Below are 22,374 nucleotides of genomic sequence, written 5' to 3'. Positions count from 1 at the left end.
GCTCCGGTAAAGCCAATTTAAACAACAAATCTAATTTATTTTGATGGTAGTAGGTAGGGATTATCTTTAACTATTTTGACTAATGATACCGTATATGGAAACTATTAAACATGCACCTTTAAATGAAAAACTTACGTGAAACAATGTGACACAAAACCCAGCAACCTATGCTTGTCATACGACTAACGAGGCGACTTACGGGATCGGGTGGTCAGGCTCGCTGACTTGGTTGATGCATGTCATCGTATCTCAATTGCGTGGACCGATGTTCATGACTTCTATCACTGGATTATCTGGTCCAGACTCGATTATTTACAAACCTCCGTCATATAGCTGGAATATTGCTGAGTGCGGCGTTAAACAACAAATAAACAAACAAACATTAATGCATGGCGTCCCGAGGTCCATTCCACATCGCACGTGCTTACGTCACAGCGAGAATATTTCTGGAAAGTCGACACACACGTGTCTAATCTGGGAGGTCATTTTTCACGTGTGTTGACCAATGGGGTGTCTACAAAGACGAGACAAAGAAATAATCACGGGTAAATCTCCCTATCCATCAGGACCTCTCCTGGCGCGTGACGATAGACATATAGCTATCCGTGACGTCACGCCACAGTTCTCGACAGCAGCTATTTACTGTACAACTTGCAGACAGCACATTACATAAAAGTATATATGTCAATTAAATGATGCAGAGTGACTCCCCAACTAGGTATGTTTGTCGTAACGTGCGACGAAATGGATCGGGTGGTCAGGCTCAATGACTGTTAATTGCGTGTCATCTAACCCCGGCGGCGTGGAACATTGCTCATGGTATCACTGGTTTGGCTGGTCAAGATTCGTTTTTTTACCAGCCGTCGTCATACAGCTTGAACATCGCTGAATGCGGCGTTAAATTTAAAATGCATACATTGTTTATGTAAAGTTCTACACGATACAAACATTAAAAATGAGCAAATAAAATCAACGTTTCTGCAACTATTTTGAAATTGTCACTTAACAGGTAGAATAAGAGAAGTAATTATTTCTTTACTTATTTGTCTGATCCAGACCCGATTATTCAACGGCCGCGGTCATATTTGTCTGGCATATTTCTCGCTGCGGCGTTCAACATGAAGCAAACAACTAGCGTAAACGTCTACATAACCACAAATCCCTGCATCATACCCTACACACTATCTTTTATGGTGCGTTCCGCCAATGGTGAATATGACTATATTTAACCCTCGTCGGTATTCCCATTCAGTGTGTGTCATTTTACTTCCTCAGGTTTGGAAGGGCAATTTGCTGAATTGGTGGAAAGAACGAATCGGTGGGCGCCTTAAATCAGAACACAATCTTCCGAGTTACACGACAATCTTAAATCAACATCGTCTCAGTCACTTCATTTGTTAAATGGTGCGGTTTTGAGAAACTACGTTTTAAAGATATCCGTTTTAATCAACACATGTCATTTAAATGGGATATTTGCATACTGTGTTGTTCAGGGTTTATGTGTTTGCACCAAAAAGAATTTGTTTACGTGGAAATATACGAGTAGGTTTTGAATGTTTTATTCATAGTTTTACATGAAGAGAATAGACTCGATTTTGAGGTAACAGAATTACCCCCTCAACGTGAATGACGAGCAGTGCTGCTGCTGCTGGACAACATGAAAACGAACACCATATACATGGGTGTAAAAGCATCATTTTTCGACCGTTATAATTGCGTTTGAGAAAATCTAATTCCATTCGACTCAATACCATGTACAGATTTCGTTCCATTGAGATTATGGGCAAAAGAGAACTCTGGCGTGGATTAATATAAACCAATTCAAAGTGCGTAAATATTTTATGTGTCGAGTCCTATCCAATTAGATTTAGAAAATCGGTGTCACCCCTGAGTGAACATATCAAAAACATAAATGGGTTTTGGAAACGGAACGAAATCTTGCACTGAGTTTCACGGTAATCAAAGCTCCCGCAGGAATTGCCTGAAAACAATTACTATTTGTCATCTTAAACCTTCATATAGGAAGTTCGAAATATTTGATTTAAGTTATAATGGACATGATTAACAGTAATTAAGGCGTTTTCACCATTTTCAGATCATTAACTACAAAGAAAGGCGTGTTGTATGAGTTGCTTTGTAAACAAGATGGGTCTTCTTTCAATTAGATCTGATTGTTGCGACGCTGTACACCATATTAAACTTGGAAGCTCTGACAACACGCGAGCTCCGTCAGAGAGGGGATTGCCGAGCTTATGATATGAAGGGCTGTATGCCAGTGAAGTTGTTCGCGGATGTGCGTTTACACCACAACCACCTAATAATGAGTGAGTGAGTGAGTTGGGTTTAGCGCCGCTTTTAATATTATTCCAGTTATATCACGGCGTGTCAGCTTAATGTGGGAGGTAAGCCCGAAGTGATGCAGGTCTCGGACGTTTCACCGCTTCGGTGAAACCCACGAGCACGAGTATGGTGCTGACAAACCTAGAAACATAATCGCGGCGAACCGGGATTTGAACCCACAATCATAGGTTGCTGGCGTGCCCAAGGAACGCAACTCGGCACGGCGAATCGCGGCGCCTTAGACGACTTGGCCACCCGTGCCCCCACCTATAATGACCCTAGATTAGTGTTGTTGAGGTTTGATAGAAATTGGAATTAGCATCACATAATGGAACCATTTCAAGAATCAAACCCAGGTTTTGTGTGTACGAAGCGAACACATTCACCACTAGGCTACCATCGTTCATATTGAGTTAGTGTTTACGGTTTAGGGAAAAAGGAATCACCCAAACTAGAGAACAATGCTTCCGACTCAAAATGAAGCACGAAAGTCGGACCACTCCAGGTATTATGGCATTGGTTGTTCTATCCATGAACCTGTCACTGAGAGACCGCGGGCGCTGCCATCGATAGTTGGGTGTGACCCCAGTCTCTTGTACACACCTAGACTAACATTTAGGCCCAGACATAAAGTTATTTATATTAACATGTATAGTACTAATTATAAAATCAAATCCAAATGGAGCCCAGAACAATGCCTACCAAATCATTCTGGACTTCCCTTATTCTCGAGGGTTCGGGAGGCAGACTAATACAGAAACAAAAAATATCCACACAATCCCATGCAAGTCTTTAGTTTGGCAAGTCTGAGTAAATACCCTGGGTTCCATTCTGTCATGTTAACATAGGCAATACGGTTGACACATTAAATATTACAAAAAGAAAAACCCGTCTGGGTTTTACATGAATGTTTCGAATTTTGGTAATATCACACTGGTTAACTCGTTAAACTTCATATACTATAAAGAAGTGTAATCGATAATGATAGTTCTATATTATGTAACAATAACGTCACTTTGAATACACTAGCGGACATGTGTACGGATAGGTACGTTCCTGAATACAGGAGGATACCCACTTGATACCAGAAGGTACCCGCAGTATACAGGGTAGTATCATTTGAATCCCAATGTAGAACCCTTCCTTGCAACAATATACATTTTAACCTGCAAAGCAATAAGTAAAACAATTCAACACAGATGTGAAGACGAGTGGACCTTAGTAATAGTTCGACTTATCTGAGTGTTCGACATATCTGAAACGAGTGACATTTGTGTTTGAAAATTTGAATGAATGGTGATGCACGCTAGGTAAATATATTTTCAGTTCGACTAAACAGAAGTGTTTTTTTCTTTTATCTCTGTGGGACTTCAAACTGAGTTCGAGACAACTGCAAATCCGAATCATCTTATCAGAGTTACGCAGTGATACAAATTGAAGGCATTTGCAGGGACGGACATTCAGTTCTACATAACCGACATTCGATACATCAGAGTTCGACATAGCGTTCAGGTGTATTTCCGAGCTTCTATCCACAGCCAACAACACCCACCCAGGACAGCCGTGGTGGTGCCCATCTGACAGTAAGCCTTTTCTATAGCTATTCTGACGTCATCTCGGCTGGACAGGGTGAAACACGAGAGTCAGAAGTGACCGTCCCAACAAATCAGGGTTAAGTAGGCGGGTCAGTGGCAATAGATCACCCCCGTCACGGAGATCTCGGTGGGGGACACAGGAGCCACGTATCGTATGGGAGGAGCGACATGTCATAGGTAAAGTGGATGAGGAGGAGGGTACCCGTTTTATGGGCGGCCCATTTAATTATGCATCACTGTCTTTTACAATTAACTCTAGTTACAGTTAGAGAACCGTTAGAGATAGTTCTTCAACATCCAAATATATACCCCCATGCATGACCCAATGATAGTCCTTCAACATTCAGATATATATATATATATATATATATATATATATATTCCTATGCATGGTCCAAAAATAGTTTCTCAAAATCCAAATATATACCACTAAATATGGTCAAGTGATAGTTATTCAAAATCCAGATATATACCCCATGCATGGTCGAAGATGGCTCGTGAAGATTCAAGTACCAATCGTCATTCATGATCCAATGGAAGTTCTTAAAGATTCAAATACATACAACAATATTTGCATCGTCCAGAGAGCATTTCTTCAAAATCCAAATGCATACCATCGTGCATGGCCAGTGACATTGTTCCCGAAAAAGTAAGTGTTTTTGCCCATATATGGCCTAATTATATTTCTCCAAGAGCCTACCCGTGGATTTGAAGGTACGAATAGCTCCCTAGTACCTATGCTCATTATCAGAGGGGCGGTCGGGTAGCCTAGTGGTTAAAGCGTTCGCTTGTCACGCCGAAGACCCGGGTTCGATTCCCGACATGGGTACATTGTGTGAAGCCCATTTCTGGTGTCCCCCGCCGTGATATTGCTGGAATATTGCTAAAAGCGGCGTAAAACCATACTCACTCACTCACTGTCCGAGGATTGAGTGGTCAGGCTCAGAGACTTGGCTGCTCACGTGTCGTCGTGCCCCGATGGTGTGGCTCGTTACCCACGCTTCAGTCATGGTTTGTCTGGTCCAGACTCAAACATTTTCAGACCGTCGTGATAAAGGTGAAATATTGCCGATTATAGCATTAGTGAGTGAGTGAGTGAGTTTGGGTTAACGCCGCTTTTAACAGTATTCCAGTTATATCACGGCGTGTCAGCTTAATGGGGGGGGGGGGGGGGGGGAGGGCCCGAAGTGATGCAGGTCTCAGACGTTTACCTCTTCGGTGAAACCCACGAGCACGGGTATGGTGCTGACAAACCTAGAAACATAATCGGGGCGAACCGGGATTCGAACCCACAATCATAGGTTTCTGGCGTGCCCAAGGGACGCATCTCTGCGAAGCGAATCGCGGCGCCTTAGACGACTGGCCCCCCCCCCCCCCCCCTCCCCCGTGCCCCCGATTATAGCATTAAACAATATTCACTCACAGCACTGTGGATGACCAAAATGTCCTGAAAATTCAAGTATCTATTCCTGCATGGTGGATCAAAAAGTCGTAATCAGTTCACGTTGTGGTGTTTCTTTCGAGAGAGTGAGTTCTACGCTAAAGGTTGACAGCATGAGCATCATCCTACTCAGTCGGGGTACTGTAATACGTTAATGTGTAATCAGTCAGGTCGCACCAGATCCTTCTTTAGTGGCTACAAATAGGGTGACTGTGGGTTGATGAGCTAACACACATGTTCAATGCGGTGAATTGATCACTCTGAAATACATCACGATATTATAGCAGCAAATCAATTCACTTGTTGTTCATGAATATAGTTGATATTGTAATAAACTTGTTAAATGACAAACAAAAAACAACTGAATTAGTGTTTGCTCAGAGAACAATCAACCAATTCTCGAAAACAATTATCAAAACCGATATTTATAGTGTTTGATTTGCCACTCCAACAAGCTCCTATAAACCTCAAATTTAATATGTGTGATCACTCCGTATTTAAAGTTCATTTGTACAGCAGAGCCATCGGATCAGGAGAAATGATTGCACTGTTGTGCACGTGGTTTGTGAAAATAATATGAACGTGATTGAATTGCGCAACATATCAAAGTCGTTGAGGTCTATATGCCCGGAAATCAAACTCCTCAAACTGGCCAGAAATTGAATATAGCTGGGTGCCTCCTATATAAACACTACGTGTCACATGCGAGTGATTTTAATCATGAGCGCGCAGCACGAGGCGCGTGACAAATACCCACGTGGCCCGATATACCCGTGCAGTCTGGTGGACCAGTGCTGCAATTACTGCAGCTCCAGAGGCGGCCATTATGGATGAAATATTAGAATGATACGCTTCTGTAACTCTCTATTATGCCATACAGATATTACATGGGAGAAAATTAAAACAGAATACCCGGATGGGGCCGTGCTTTCATTTCTAATCAGCTATTAATGAATCGCAATCGGCAGTCAAGCAACTCCTCCGGGACAAACTCGGCAGATAGGCGGGAAATTGTCTGAACATAAGGCGTCAATTCCAAACAGAAAGGTTGAATATTTCATGAGTTGTAGCCGAAGCTGCAGGATTATTACAATCATCATCATAGCGCATTGTTTGTTAAACAGCGATATCAGCGCTGGTTCGTACAATGAGCGAAAGGGGCCCAGTTCACCGTTTCACGCATCTTGTATGCAAGGATTTCGCGCCAAAACCTGTGACTTTCGTCGCCACTTGGGCGCAGACGACTTGTAACGATCTGAGATGTCGCCTGAAAGACAACGGATTAGAAATATGGAAGCTGAACGGACATTTAAAAATATGACAGTCTTTATGGTTTGACAGAAGTGTTTTTATCGCCTGTCTCGGTGTTATAGTTTGGATTTAGAGGGGAGGTTTTTTTTTAATGTAGTTGGTGTGTGTCTTTAATACATTCATGGTGACTGAGTTTGGAACATATGCCGCTAATGCTACATTAGTCTCTTTGATGATTATTTTCTGGAGTAATAGCGCATTACGTTCACGTGTGAGAGCAGCATCTTGAGGCAGCCTGGAAGAGAGGAGTGGGGTGGATGTTTTGTGTGATGTAGAATGGGTGTACGGGTTAAGATCTCTCTAAATCGAAAAGGATAATTAAAGATTTAATGAACAGAATTATAATTTGACGGTTAATTACAAAGGCAATTTTATAGAACTACTGACTACTATTAATTGATGATTAAGCGAGTTTGTAGCTTCACATTTGGCGCCGCTTTATTTTTTTAACCCTGAAGGACTAGCAAAACGAGGGAAAGGGTCCTTATGGTGAACGGATTCTATCGGGAATCAAGTCAGTGAGTTGGTTTAAGGCAGCTTTGAACAATATTGTTCGTGTGTCAGGGTGGAAAACCAAAGATGTTAACCACTTTGGTGAAACCCACAGACACAGTTATGGTGAAGACAAGACGAGATTCACATTCAGGGTGAATGTGGGAGTCGCCACCGTCATTGGATTCTGATACGACTTAGGGGCGCAACTCAGAACAACGTATTGCAGCACCTAAGACGACTGCACCACCCATTATTGGAATTTGAACCAATGCTTGCGATCCCACTCAAAAATGTTCTGGCTACCGCTCTCTCCTATTTTGGGGATTCCGGGGCAGAATAGGTCATCAGTGTCCCATACCTGGTACAGCCGCCCTAAAATGATGATCGGGTTGTGGTGCCATATTCATACTCATACCGCTTCAAGTGTGCGGGCGCTTGCAGTCCGGACTAATGTCGGGTTTATTGTTCCAACCTATGGAGATACCATGCCGCAGTTTAACATGGATACCCCATTCAGACATACAGAATCCGAGCCCACCAGTCCTTGTTTTACCCCCTTACCAAGAGCTTCATCTTTCAACATCTCTGGTAGACGCGGCCGGGCATCGAATCGCCGACCTTCCGCTCTCCGGGGAGACGGTCTATCCACTCAACCACATAGTCATAGACCACTCAACCACATAGTCGGTCGGAATCCAGGAGTGTTGAATGAGTGAATGTTGTTTAATGTCGCGATCAGCAATATTCCAGCTATATGACCACAACTTATTGATAAACCTTGTCGGAAGTCAGGACGCGAAATCAACCAAGTTACCGAGTCTCAAAACTCCATTTATGTGGGCCACGGGTGGCCCAGTCGTCTAAGGCGCCGCGATCCGCTGTACAGAGTCCCTTGAGCACGCCAGAAACCTATGATTGTGGGTTCGAATCCCGGTTCGCTCCGATTATGTTTCTAGGTTTGTCAGCACCAAACCCTTGCTCGTGGGTTTCACCGAAGGGGTAAACGTCTGAGACCTGCATCACTTAGATATATAATATAACATATAACTGTAATGCTGATAAAAGCGGCGTTAATCCCAACTCACTATCCAAAATGTCGCCTCTTACGACCGGGGATATCCTCGCGGGGATAAGAATAATAAGTTTGTTTTGACTGCCCAACTGAAGTCTAAGCTACAAGGAGAGGACACGGCTACCCCAGTAGTATAGGCGTCTCTGTCCGGAGTTGAAGCCCTAAGGCGAGTGTTCCCGCTTTGTCAGCACCATACCCGTGTTCGAGGGTTACATCACAGTGGGAATCACGAAGGACCTCGGTTACTTCGGGTTTTGGTCCCACGTTAAGACAGTGCTGTAAACGCCACTTTGTACATTATTCACGAAGTCGGAAAAAGCGAAATGTTGCTTTAAGCGAAACAAATATCGTTCATGTGAGTACAAACATCGGATAAACCGAACCATTGTTTGGTTACGTCTGGAGTATGAATACAACCCCACACACCCCTCCCATTGGAGTAGACAAAACATTGTCACCACCCGATCGTCATTTAGATCATCTGTACGAGATATGGGACATTGGTGGCCTATTCTGCCCAAGAATCCCCCAAAGAAGAGAGCGGTAGCCAGAACATTATAGAGTGGGCTTGCAAATCTTTGGTTCGAACCCAATAATAAGTGGCCCAGGCGTCTTAGGTGCTGCAGTGCGATGTGCTGAGTTGCGCCCCTTAGCCGTACCAGAATCCGATGACGGTGGGTTCGGTTCCCACATTCACCCTGATTATGAATCTCGTTTTGTCATCACTATAACTGTGTTTGTGGGTTTCACCACAGTGGTAACATATTTTGAGTTGTTTTACCTACATGAAGCTGACACAAAGCGACGTTAAAATAAACTAACTCACTTACTTACTCAAAATCCAAACTCCTACGACCAAAACACGTATATCAATGCTCACATACCATGAATGCAACCTCACTTTTATAAATGGGTTTGAGTGTTAATGGGTTCTGAATTTGAAAGAAACGACCTCCATATCAGGACCCGTGCCAGTGATACATTACCAGCATCCTAAATGAAAACGAACTGGCATTTATCACTGTGGCCAGGCCTGTGTAGCAAGGCCGACGTTTCCCTCTAGCCTGTTTTAATCATAGTAACTCAAGTTGCGATGAGGTTTTAATCAGCGTATGATGAGTGCGGCGTCATACAAACACAAATCATAAATCAAGGTGACCACGGGGCGCACATCTGTTCCATATTTCGCATCATATCATCTTTTCTTCAAATGACAATGAACATTATTTGTTTTGATTTAAGTCTTATTTGCTATGTTTTGAAGTAGATATTACGATCTCTTTTCACGTTAAAATAATCATTGAAACATGTCCTTAGAAGCATGTTACCTAGTATGTATTATTATCGATGACGTATTGTTAATATATTGGTTTATAATATTAAACAGGTAAATTTGAAAAATGAACTTACATAAACTTTACAAATTTATCTCTCCTCTCAACAATGATGCAGTGTAATACAGTTGGCTAGAATTGCTTTTTCAAACCTAGAATGGCTTTGCTTTCATACAATACATATACTACTCAAAAGAAGTTAAGAAGACAGATTAACTATAGACATATGAACAAATACGATGTTCTTTAACTTCTTTTTAGTAGTACTTACACCAAAATCATGGTGTTGCACTGAACTTTATCATGCTTTACCGTTAACCTTTGGCGTTATAACGAGTATCGTGTTATAATGATGAGGGAAATGTATTGCATACATGAACAAGTAATTTTTCAAAACTAATATTCTTAATCAAATGGAAACATAATTACATTGCATTGATACAAGACATTACAAATGACTGAAGACCGAAATATTAGATAAATATTCGGAAGGGTTACCGAACTTGTGCGGTTCGATATTCATACATCAGATATTCCAGATATACAATCCTTGGCAGAGTGATCACCGCCCTGCTTCATTTTGGTCACATACTCGTGCTAGTGGTAGACGGTAGACAGGGGTAGACGTTAGACTTGCACAAGTCTCTAGGGCAATCATTATTTTTAGTTGAAACATAAATTCTAGTTAATATAAACAATAAGAACAACCTGTCCATATAAGGGACTGGCGTCCTTAGATGTACTGTCAGTAGCTACTGTCTGCTTATCTTGACCTGCCTGTCATAGGATAGAATTAGTATTCAAACATGGACTTATCATTCGCCGTCACGAAGCTGGAACATTGCTGCGTGCGGCATTAAACCACAAACAAACATACAAACAAACTTATCATTCAGTACAGCCTTGAAGCAAACATCTTCTCTTTGCTTGTTTGTTGTTTTACGCCGCACTCAGCAATATTCCAGCTTTATGACGGCGGTCTGTAAATAATCGAGTCTGGACCAGAAAATCCAGTGATTGATATCATGAGCAGCGATCCACGCAATGGGGTTACGATGACATGCATCAACCAAGACAGCGAGCCTGACCACCCGATCCCGTTAGTCGCCTCTAACGACAAGCATAGTCGCCTTTTACGGCAAGCATGGGTTGCTGAGACCTATTCTAACCCGGATTTTCACGGGTCACATCTTCACTAGAATGTGTTTGAGTAGGGTATCCATGCTAAACTGAGGCGTATTATCTTTGTGTGCTAGAATTATACGACCGTTCACTTATTCACTAGAACAAGCACTCACTCACTCATTCACTGGCTAAAACAAGCACTCTCTCACTCACTAACTCTGTGGGTTCATATTGAACAAAATTATAAATATATATATAATGGATTTACAAATTCTGCCGGTTGTCAGTTGTGTAATGCATATTGAACGAATGACCACAAGCCATTTATCTTTAACGAAATTCCATACCCCTGAAAATGAAAAGATCTATGGTGACACATTTTTTCCTATTTATTTTTTAAAAAAAAATCCCTTCTGATATTCATAAATTAAAAATAATGTCTCGATGAAAGGATTTGGAAGAATGTTATTTCAAAATCATATTCGCCCACAAGGGTATATGAGTGTGTTATTATTTCACCAACCCCTCTACATCTAATTAAAACGTAATAAAACTGCCTAGTTTGAAGCAGTAGAGCAACTTGGAACAAATCGTTAGAACTAGCAGCCCAAACAGGGTAATTATCCTACGCTTTGTCTCGCAACAATTGAGCACATATGTGATTTTTGTGCACGCCCAAGCCCAATGAACGCGGGACAAAAACGTTATTTGTGCACGCTGTCAGCGACCAGTTGTGACGGTGTACGCTCAGAATTGTTCCCTTGAGAACGCACCAATAGGCCCGAGTAATTAGATGAACAATATAGACCAGCGAATTGTATCCCGGGGCCCGATTTCATCTTGCACTTGATTATTTTATCTCAATCATGAATGACGCCTTTTCGATCAAATATGTATTTCCAGTGGTAATTGTCTGATTATCCGACTGTCGACTCGCTTCATGCGGTCCTTGAGAGATGGTCCTTGAGTCCCGTATCTTTAGGGACATTTGCGGACTAGAAAACAACATATAACCATCTGTGCCGTAGAAAATATTGACTTTGTGTTTATAGAGGCATATAAACATTATTATTTTTATCATTGATGAAAGTACGAGGGGGGAGGTTTTCACTCCGCCACGCCCCCAACCCCCCCGTGCTCCTCGCCCCTAGCATATCGGGCTGACGGCACCCACGGGATCACAGTCACGGGTTTTTCGAATTAATCTGTTTTAATTTTTAATGAGAGTCAGGTTGATAGTAAATAGGAATCACTCATCTAATCAGGGTGCGCGTGCTGGGACAGAGAGTTCCTCGTGTGAGCAGATCACTGCGACAATCACCGTAAAAAGATTCTTATTAAAAATTTAGTAATTTTCCGTATCACCCTTTCACTTCGATTAATAAAACACGTCCGTAGTTGTAAATTGTCCACGGTGCTCCGCTCTATCACTTTGTCCCCCACACGCAACTACAACAATGGCGGATTTTTTACGGCATCAAATTCTCAAATGCTTTGTCAAAGATTATTTTTAATCATCAAATCCAGCAAAGAGCTTAGAAATCTTCATCAGTGTGTAGTGAATGTTTAATGCCCGTTGTCATTTCAGTCACACTCAACATTTAGATTGTTATTTCAAGGACGTGTGTCAAAATCCAGAACAGTCAACCACCATTGGAAGAACGACACTTTAACATTCTTCTCTCGAGTTTCTACATCAGCAGCAAGGTGAACATCACCGTACGCCGACGCCAACCCCATTTATATTTACCAGGGCAGGAGCGGAGCTATGAACGCACAGTGCCTTTCAGAAAACGGTCAAATGTTACAAATCTTTTACTTAGGATACCACTTTCTTAGTAATTCTAGTACTTTATTTTGGTTGAGTCCCATCCGGGATTCGAACCCACACTCGGAGAACGGAGCTTATTAGCATTCAGTATGTACACACATGGCTTCTGGATCTCTGTATTATGACTGCGGAATATCTGCATTTTATTTAATCAAACCCAGTCTAAACGATAAACATAGGCAAGCCAAGTTCCCTGTGAAATCAGCATTGTATCTTTTTGTCTAAAAACAGAGAAAGGGCGAGGTAGGATAAGGGCACATATTGAAAATGAAAACTGTGGAAATGAAAAATTTGAAAAATACATAAAACTCTTAAATATTGATATAAACATGATCAGTTATGCAGAAAAGGGTGACACTAGCATGTGTAAAACTTGTAAAACTGGACTGGCATGATGAAGTATATACGAATGACTTAAACGAGTTAAATGGTCTGTTCTTCAAACTTCAAGAACGAATCTGTGAGGTAGTCCGTGGACCAAGATGAATTTGACACCATATGTTTGTATTCTCTTTTACATCTAAGCGATTCAGTCTGGGCTTAAGACGTGTTATAATATTCAAAAAGTTTCCTGAAAACCTCTAAATCAGCCTGTTTGACATATTTTAATCTTTTAGTTAGTTTTTGAAGTATATTTAGTGTTATTTGTCGGGAACATACACGTACTGTCATGAACAAGTTTAGTTCTCATTCCTATGACAACAACTAATAACCGTAATGCATTGCTCATTTTGTGCATTATGCAGATTCTGGAGTTCAAATAGGGCCCTTATCATACCGTGTCCTTTACTGTGTAATAAAAGACTTCAGTGACTGCACGTTAGCCTTCATTTGAAGGGCCCATGTACAGACCACGTCCTTCCCCCAACACCACTTACACAACGGCTAATGTGTCTTGCAAATACAGAAGTGTTCAGCATCAATTATTTCCTATCTTTTTCGACAAATCCTGGTTAAATAGTAATAATCATAGTAAGTGTTTGCCGGGATCGGACTGTGTGTTCGAGAAAACCGGTAACTCGACACATTCGAGTTCGAAAAAACATTGTTCGATTGTATATGGTTGTTAACGCAATAGCGTTTTAACACATTGTAATGATGCTACCACGGATATCCACACAAGGGTCCCGTATACGTTTTTTTGGAACAACAAAATAAACGTGTTACACATTCTCGAGTGTAAATCTTTTGAAATATGAGATTCACACTGAATGTGACTAAATAGTATCATCATGGCAAAAAACCCTTATTTTCACGAAGAGAACGTTATGGTATTTACTTGTTACAGGGGGGCACGGGTGGCCCAGTCGTCTAAGGAGCCGCGATTCGCTGTGCAGAGTTGCGTCCCTTGGGCACGCCAGAAACCTATGATTGTGGGTTCGAATCTCGGTTCGCCCCGGTTATGTTTCTAGGTTTGTCAGCACCATATCCGTGCTCGTGGGTTTCACCGAAGTCTTAAACGTCTAAGACATGCATCACTTCGGGCTTTCCTCCCACATTAAGCTGACACGCCATGATATAAATGGAATACTGTTAAAAGCTCACTCACTCAATGTTACAAATGTTTTGAAAATTCTTAGCGTTACAGAGCAGTGAGCAGTGAGTTGGGTTGATTTTTGATAGCAAGTTATTTACCCTGATCTGTGTTCAGCTCAAAGCAAGAGAGTGAGTTTTGCATACTTTTTAACAATATTTCAGTTATAAACTGCTGGGCAAAAGAAAGTATACACCCAGGTTTGATGATTGCTAAACATGAACAAACAAGAAATGTTTATTCGATGGTCATTTTTTTGTTGAGGGTATCCTAGTTGTGGTTTGGACCTTTTGCAGTGTTTCGGTGACTGTTTTAAGGCTAGTAGCGTTTTCATAACGTTTGTAATTTTTTGGTCAAATCCAATTTTCAAGGGTACACTTTCTTTTGCCCAACCGTCAACCACGGCGTGTCAGCTTAATTAGGCTATGTGGGAGGAAGGCACTGGTCCAAGGCGTTTATCTGTTAGTGAAATATACGAGCATGTATACTTCTCGATAAGGACCATCGGATCCTGGCACGTCTAAGGGACGCAACTCTGCACGGCGACATTGGTGCTTTAAACGACAAGGGAGATGGGGATGCAGCATTGAACACTGGTTACCGACGACATGTTACCACAGGTAGCTATCTCAGCCTGAGATTAACCTTCTATTGTAACAGCTCCCTTTGTAAGCACGATGTTGACTACAACACTGCGACGGATGGAGTTTAAAATAATTTTAATATTTAATACAAGCATATTTTTTGTCAAGATAGCAACTAAAGCCTCAAGTGTATTTGTACCGTAACAAATCGCTGTGGAAATACCACCACAATCAACATATTATGTTGAATGACCTTTGAAGCAAGTCTCATTTTTCTGTAAAGATCCCTTGATGCTTAGTGCGATGAGAAGGGGCTTTAGGGGCAATAATTTCATCGTTCGCTCACTGTTAGCAGTGTGTAAGTTAAAGGAGAGTCCACAGAAGAGTGAGTGAGTGAGTGACTTCTTGCGGCGCCTTAGACGACTGGAACACCCGTGCCCCAGTCCACTGACTGAAAAGAAAAGTTAGTGTCTTCTCACTGTGGTATGGAATCCTGGAGAGTACATTGTTGCGTTCTCGAATTTAACAAAATCAAGCAAACAGTATCATAATTAACCAAAGAGTGACAGCGCGACATTTTCACTATTTGTCGCATTATCGCGCTTTTAATAATATATCTTTTTATTTTTACCAAAGGGCGACAATGCGACAACCCTACCTTTATCAAGATCAATATATATGTATGTCGCGTTGTCGAGTGTATGACGAGTAACGTTCCACGGCGTCGGGGTACGATGACACGGAATCAACCGAGCCTGACGGAATGCCCACGTATGTACACGAACTATCCAACACCGACACAAAACAAAACAACATGAACAACAGAGACATGCCGATCTTAAGGACTGTCATCGTTTGGCCGTTTTACAAACGGTTTTAGCGTCCCCTATCTTTAGTCAAAACATGCACTATACAATGTTTACGTAACTATTTGTTTGCCAAAAATGTATAATCAAGATGTTGTTCTGTTGATGTGTGCAGGAAGAGAAAACGACGAATTTAGATCACGTGTTACTTTAGGTCTGCAAGCCTTATATTATGCATCGATTACTATCTTTAACATCATGTGTTGGTTTAAGAAATTATATGTTTATCCATAGGAGATTAAATTTCTTTTTACGGATTTGAAAAATAATATGGTATATATAATTCTGTTCTTTCTTTAATGAGCAACATTATACATGTGTATTAAAAATTATATACTAAAATATAGCTATCGCCCATGGTTTTGCGAATTGGCATTTTGTTCGCATTCTTTCACATTTAGCTATCAGGCGAAAGAAGACCCATGTCAGAAATTGTTAAATGAGTTGATGGTGATTCGAAAATTCCAACATTTGAAATAAAAACGACCCAAACCATTTCCATAATCTTAAGAAATCGCCGCAAAAAGTCCATTGTACGATTCAGACTATATAAAAAATGTTAATGCTTGTCAAAATGACTTTCTCATTTTTTTTTTGAATTTGACTGTACACGTACCGTACCGTTGAATTAAAATGTTTTAAACATTGATATAACAGAATAATATGAAAAATGAATTCGCTATTTAAGACTTAACAATTTCGAATATAGCGTTATTGACAGTGTTGATGCGCTGATAACGTGTAAAAATGTATTTCTTCGGACCGCGTGATATTAAAATTTCTTTTCATATCCAAAATGAAGGAATAAAGAATCATGGCTTTTAATAATTTGTTTTTCGAACGTGCACGTTGCACTCGATGGCGATTAGTGTCAAACACCAAAGATCATTGTTATCCAAAATAATATGGCGGCGTTAGAAACGCCTTAATAATCACAGTAAGCGAGTTTTTCAGTAAAATGTGGTGATTTATTTGTTTGGCGGCCGTCTTCTGTCTACAGAGGGGGCTAGCTGGTCACTCACGAATCGTGGTGTCACATTCAGTGGACCACGAACCCAGAGCGTGCAAGGGTTAGATTGAACTAATTTGTTTGTGGCTTGTGCCTTTTTCTCAACAAAGAATGACTTTTGCAGTCATCTGTATAATTACATTTTCCCTAAAATTGAATTTGTTTCTTTTTTACTCTGCTCTGCGTGCGCCAAATGTCATAGCCTTTGCCATGGTCACGGCACCGCCCCAACAGAGCACGTGCTGCTCGGGGCTGCACGTGCCGGGATCCCGATGTTGAGTCGCGCGCATGCGATGTCCACACGAGAGTCGTCCACTATCTTCACGTGACCACAGACGGGTGGACACTCGTTTCACATCTGCCGAGAAGCTCGCGAGGAGTCACGCCAATTCCAGATCGAAGGTCACGTTTCCGTAGCCCGTTTAACAACAGTTCATTACAATTACTTCCCTTCAGTTCAGAACCTGATAACTTGGAGTTATGGGGGAAAGTTTTTCATCTCGAAATAACCATTATCCAGCTATGTATTATAGTTTTCCTTCTATTCGCGTGACCAGTGTTTACTTAGATATTTGAAAGATGAGGATTCGTCGAGATGATGACTGAACAAATTCCAGCGACAATATCAATCTACACGATATTTGAAATCCAAAAGTGCCAGTCCATTTCCTAATAAGAACGATACTAATTTTGAGATGTGAAACTGTTTGCGGAATATTAGACCAGGACTGGTAATCTTCGTTCAATGTCGAGGCTATTACTCGATTCAAAGGTTCTTTCAAATCCCTGCCCACGACTCGCTTCTTATTTGCTGAGCGCGCATCGCCGGAAGCCCCGAGGCCAAAAATCCTTTTAGTACTGTGTCACTGCATAACTTCTATCCAAGACCGTATCAGTTCTAATGTACACTCGTGCCGCCTCTCAAAGGAATGCTGCTGGCACGATGTCGATCTCTACCAGCGTCTTCTCATATTGGTCGAGGATTCCAAGAGTCCAGCCAGGCCATAGGTCCTCACAGAAATCTCTTTAGAAGCTCGTATTCTCGTGTCCATGGATTAAGCCTAATTTTGTATTCAAACAGGCAAATTGTCGCGTCCATTATTCAACGTTGCAAATACATTACGAGCGGGGTGCCCGAGGGGCCGGGATGCGAGCTGGGCCGTCTCGGGCTGCATGTATAGCAATGTATTGACAGTGCCTCTCCCTCCTAAATGGATTCCGTCCTCCACACTGTTGTATTTTCTAACGAAAAGCGGCAACACGGTCCACTGTAACTAATTTGATTAAAGAGCGATCGATGGCGGGCCAGTGTAAATGCATTGCGTCGACCCTGCACCGGGGCTTTCTCACGTGGAATAATCGCCGTTTCTTCACCCACGAACGGAAAATGTTTACCGTCGTTCATCCAGCCTGTCCGCCCGACGGCTCCATGACAATGACGTCATGGGTGGTCATTACTTACACCATGGGCGTCTTCTCGTCCTCGACGGTGTCAAACGCTGCTATTCAGTTCCAGTCACCATCCGGACCAAAGACGACATCTATTTGTGCTCAAAATAGTATTGTCTTATGAACTGTGATTACTCCGTAAGAACCCTTCAAACTTTCACGACATAATTATGAGGAACTTTTAAACTTAGACTATGGAATTTAGAGGCCGGCTATGTCCTAAATATTTGCTGGACCTAATTATCCTGGGAAAATGTGATAAGAAAAAATATCACTTGTTCTTCTTCTTTCAGAGAAAGAAGAAATCGTATTTTGAAGCAGTGACCGGGAAAATATAATGTCTCGAACAAAAGTCGGAGCCTTCCTGTAGATAGCTGCACACGATATATTATGTTCCCTAATAAATATAATTTTAAATTAGGAGACAAAGAACGGAGAATGGAAGATGTAACAAGGTCTTGGTTTTTCTAGGCGTGCCTAATTAATAAAATGAGAATTACGTTAAGAATATCCTGTGAATGTTATCAAAAGTGTCTATGTAACTAGCCTTTGTCTTTTCAACACTTGCGTCGGGATTTAAAACACTTAAATCCACCACAGAAGGAGATATGTTGATATGGGGATTGATATGAGGCCAGAAGTACATGGGGTAGGGGGGTGTTGGAGGAAATATATTCAGTGTACACGTGATTGCAAGTCACATTATTGAACATATTATTTCCTTGTCAAGAGATCCCTGATGACTGTTTTTCAACAATTTCTTTCCATCGCACTCACTGACCTTTCTCATTAAAATCGAATCGTGACCATATACAAAACAAATTCAGAATTGAAAAGGTCCACCCATCCCAAACTGTGTGTGAACTACCACACCACTCGCACAACTGATAACGGTATTTTACAACCAATAGATGACAATCGAGAAACTTCAAACTTGTCAAGGGAAAAGTCAAGGAAATCCGAGTGTGAAGAGTTTACATTGACTATGAGAGTTGACGTGCCCCACTGCCAATTGTGAGTTATACAATGCGCTATAGTTGGAGGCGGGAGGGAGCCTAATAGCTGTGTGTGAAATCCTCAAAGACGACCGTGACTACGTTATCTGCTCCGTCGTCTGCTTTATTGAGATACAAGCGATAAGCGTTCACTGCAGACATCCCTTTTCTTCCACAATACCGTCTGTCGTCTGCTGTTTGCTTGCTAATGATTGCCGGCGCAACACGATCCCTACCCACAACTCTCGCCAACCTCCCGCGAGACTTGACAACGTTACCCGTACAGCAAGCCAAACATTGGGGATAAACGTAGGAAAAATACATTAGAATTTACTCGCACCCTTTAGACCCTCTCGCGTTAGTACTTGACCGGTACACCCGTATATGAAATACTATAAAATGCAATGAAATTCGGCACCATTGACAGCGTTTCAAACACATCTCTCACCAAACTCGGCGTCGCCATTAGCGATGGCGGACGGGTAGACGACAAATGTGTTCATGTTCTTTACAATGGTGGGGCGACGACGGACACGACCAGTGGCGACACCCCGGATGACACGTGCACAACAGACACAGAAATTATTGTCTTTGGTACTAATTACGATATTTGTGAAGGCGAGGCATCGAATCGCACCTCACCTGCTTCGTCAGTTCACGTCCGGTTTGAGGACTCGGGTGTCCCTCGGCTCGCGGTTTAGACAAGCAGGGTGTTTTCTTTCATTCAAACATAAGGGAATAATAATAATGCTGAGGTGCAACTCCAAATTATCATTGTCTGGATCAAGGTACCGTGAAAAAACTAAGGAAAGTGATAATTAAATCAGAGACACTTTTCCGTATGCATTGGTCTTTGATGACAGATAACGGTGTTATTAACAACTTAAATAACACAACCTATATTAAGCATTACGTTTTTCGGTTATAAACGTATATTATAAACTGCTGGGGAGACGAAAATATACACTTGAAAATTGGATCTGACGTCATTACAAACGTCATAAAAACGTTACTGGGCTGAAAACAGTCGCCGAAACACTGCAAACTTAAGGTCCAAAACACAACTATGATACCCGTATAAATTACATTACCATCGAATAAACATTTCTTGTTTGTTTCATTTTCAGCCATCATCAAACCTGGGTGTATACTTTCTTTTTCTCGGCAGTTTATATTCTTTTTGAAAATCCTTTTTTGCAAGAAAGACTAAAACGTTATTGTATATAATACTTATATAACATGGTTGGCAGGCTTGATAAGGCTGACATCTGGCATTTTCAAGCATAAAAATATCGTGTCTAAACCATTAAAACCTTTTTAATACTCTTTTCACTAAATATCATGCCAAGTGGTACTACGTAACTTTTTTAATTTAACAAAGAATTCAAGGGCAAAAAGATTAAGAGTTGAAGACAATACCTCCCCTGATCTACACTTTAAGCGTTAACAACTTATCTGCCCACGTGCACATGTTACCGAAAGTAAAAATATAATTGAAACTGATTTGGGAATCCTGCTAATTTTGCACAGTGACATTTTTGGCAGCGTCAACACCTCCCAACTCGACCACTACAGTCTCAAATGACATAATCAGTCACACACGCGAGATACGGCATATGGAGCCCTATGGAACCCTCTTCAGAATAACTCCATCGCTAGACTAAGCCTAAGAAAGAAAACTGTCAATTGTTATTTTCAACATCAAAAGCTATCTAGCGCTATTCTTTTATTCCTTCTGACAAGGGCGCGTAGCGACATGTCATAAAGCGTCCCTCGTCGAACGTCATTTGGCCGGAATATGGCAGGGAATCACAAGTAGTGAAAAGGGGTTAGCAAAGGTTACAGAAAAGGTTTTCAATTCGATGCAGCTGCATTGCAAGTAATGCCATAATCGCACAGGGTAAAAATTGAATTGGTTTCTTCTGCGAGTACTTATGCCTGCTTGGTTTGGCTTCCCGGTTGCTGTTTTATACCGTTTGTGACGCCATTGATTCCGATTCTTTAAAGTAGGCGACAAATCGCAACAGGGTCGTGCTTCTTTCTGGAGTAGACCCACCCCTGCACTCTAGTAAAGGAGAATAAAAAACACAGAACTACTGAATACGCCCCAGGCCACAGTGACATCTAGGCTTGAGCGAGAAAGGAATCCCATCCACATGACGATGCGTACGACATATTGTCAGGAGTCCGTGAAAGATAAAATGGTGGTGGAGCTGTAATGCAGGGGTAATGGTATACAGAAGTCAACATTCCATAATATCATTGTTTTGGGAGATGAAAAGCTGGGAGCAGAGACTGTCGTGTTTGATTCCAGTTCAGGATTCCATGGATATTGGCGGTGCCAGGGAATGTTCGCTCGTGACATGCAAGATGGATATGAAGCAGACGACAACATGGGCAACTGACACAAAGCCGCGCGGAATGTGCCGGATGCATAAATAGCTCTATGGGTCATGCACCCGGATTCTCAGACCGAACAGAAATAAATTCCATGAAGGGTAGCATCGGTTAAAGCGATGGTGTATTATAGCAACTTCAGAAATTAAAAGATAGGCAACGAAACCAAATAGTATCTCAGTAGTAAGTACTATAGTCAGTGGGCTACCATAACCAAATGGAACTTGGAACCGGATGGGTTCTGTTTTCTGGTAGAAACTGTGTGAAAAGGAAACATCAACATTATATAATCTTGGAGGTAATGGAGCGAAGAAGGTGACACTTTTCCTGCGTTTCAGAAAAAAAAGTTTTCGCAATCATAACCGGAGTTTAAATTGCACATTGAAATTTCAAAATGTTGTTTTCCTTAAAGATTAATCCATATCTCTATGATTTTATATCAATGTTATTTGTAAGTCGGGGTTCTTATACCACTACAATTGCGGTTTTGTCGCTGGGTGCGGGTGCAACAAGACCTGGTCAGTGTATTACACAGTTTTGGAGTAAGTGCACAACCCCTTCGTGTAAAGAGCAAATAAAATCTCATTCACAAAGTAGAAAGTCAAATAGACCAAACGTAATGTTGGATGAAATATTATGAAACGTTAAGAGTTACAGTTATAGCTCGTGCCAAGTTCCAGTCCAGATCTACACGTTGATAATGACTGCCTTTTGTGAACTCGAGTCACATTTTTTCTATAAGGAAATTTTTAACTCTTAAATTACTTTACATGGCAATTTTTGAGTTAGTACACAATCAAAATGAAATCGCAAATGAATTTAATCAAATTTGCTAGGACTGCAATCTGACCCGAACACCGTCAAATCTGGCAATGATTGAGTTCGGTTTTTTTAAGTTTTTAGAAATCTGCCAAGAAACAATTCCTCAAATTACCACCCAGGCTATATATCTTCACTTGAGCGAATCTGACCGTTTTCAGAATTTGTATTTCCCTC

This window comes from Haliotis rufescens, unplaced genomic scaffold (genome assembly GCF_023055435.1).
Source record: "Haliotis rufescens isolate VD_foot unplaced genomic scaffold, xgHalRufe1.0.p SCAF_1, whole genome shotgun sequence".
Lineage (NCBI taxonomy): Eukaryota > Metazoa > Mollusca > Gastropoda > Lepetellida > Haliotidae > Haliotis > Haliotis rufescens.
Note: the sequence above shows the minus strand (reverse complement) of the source record.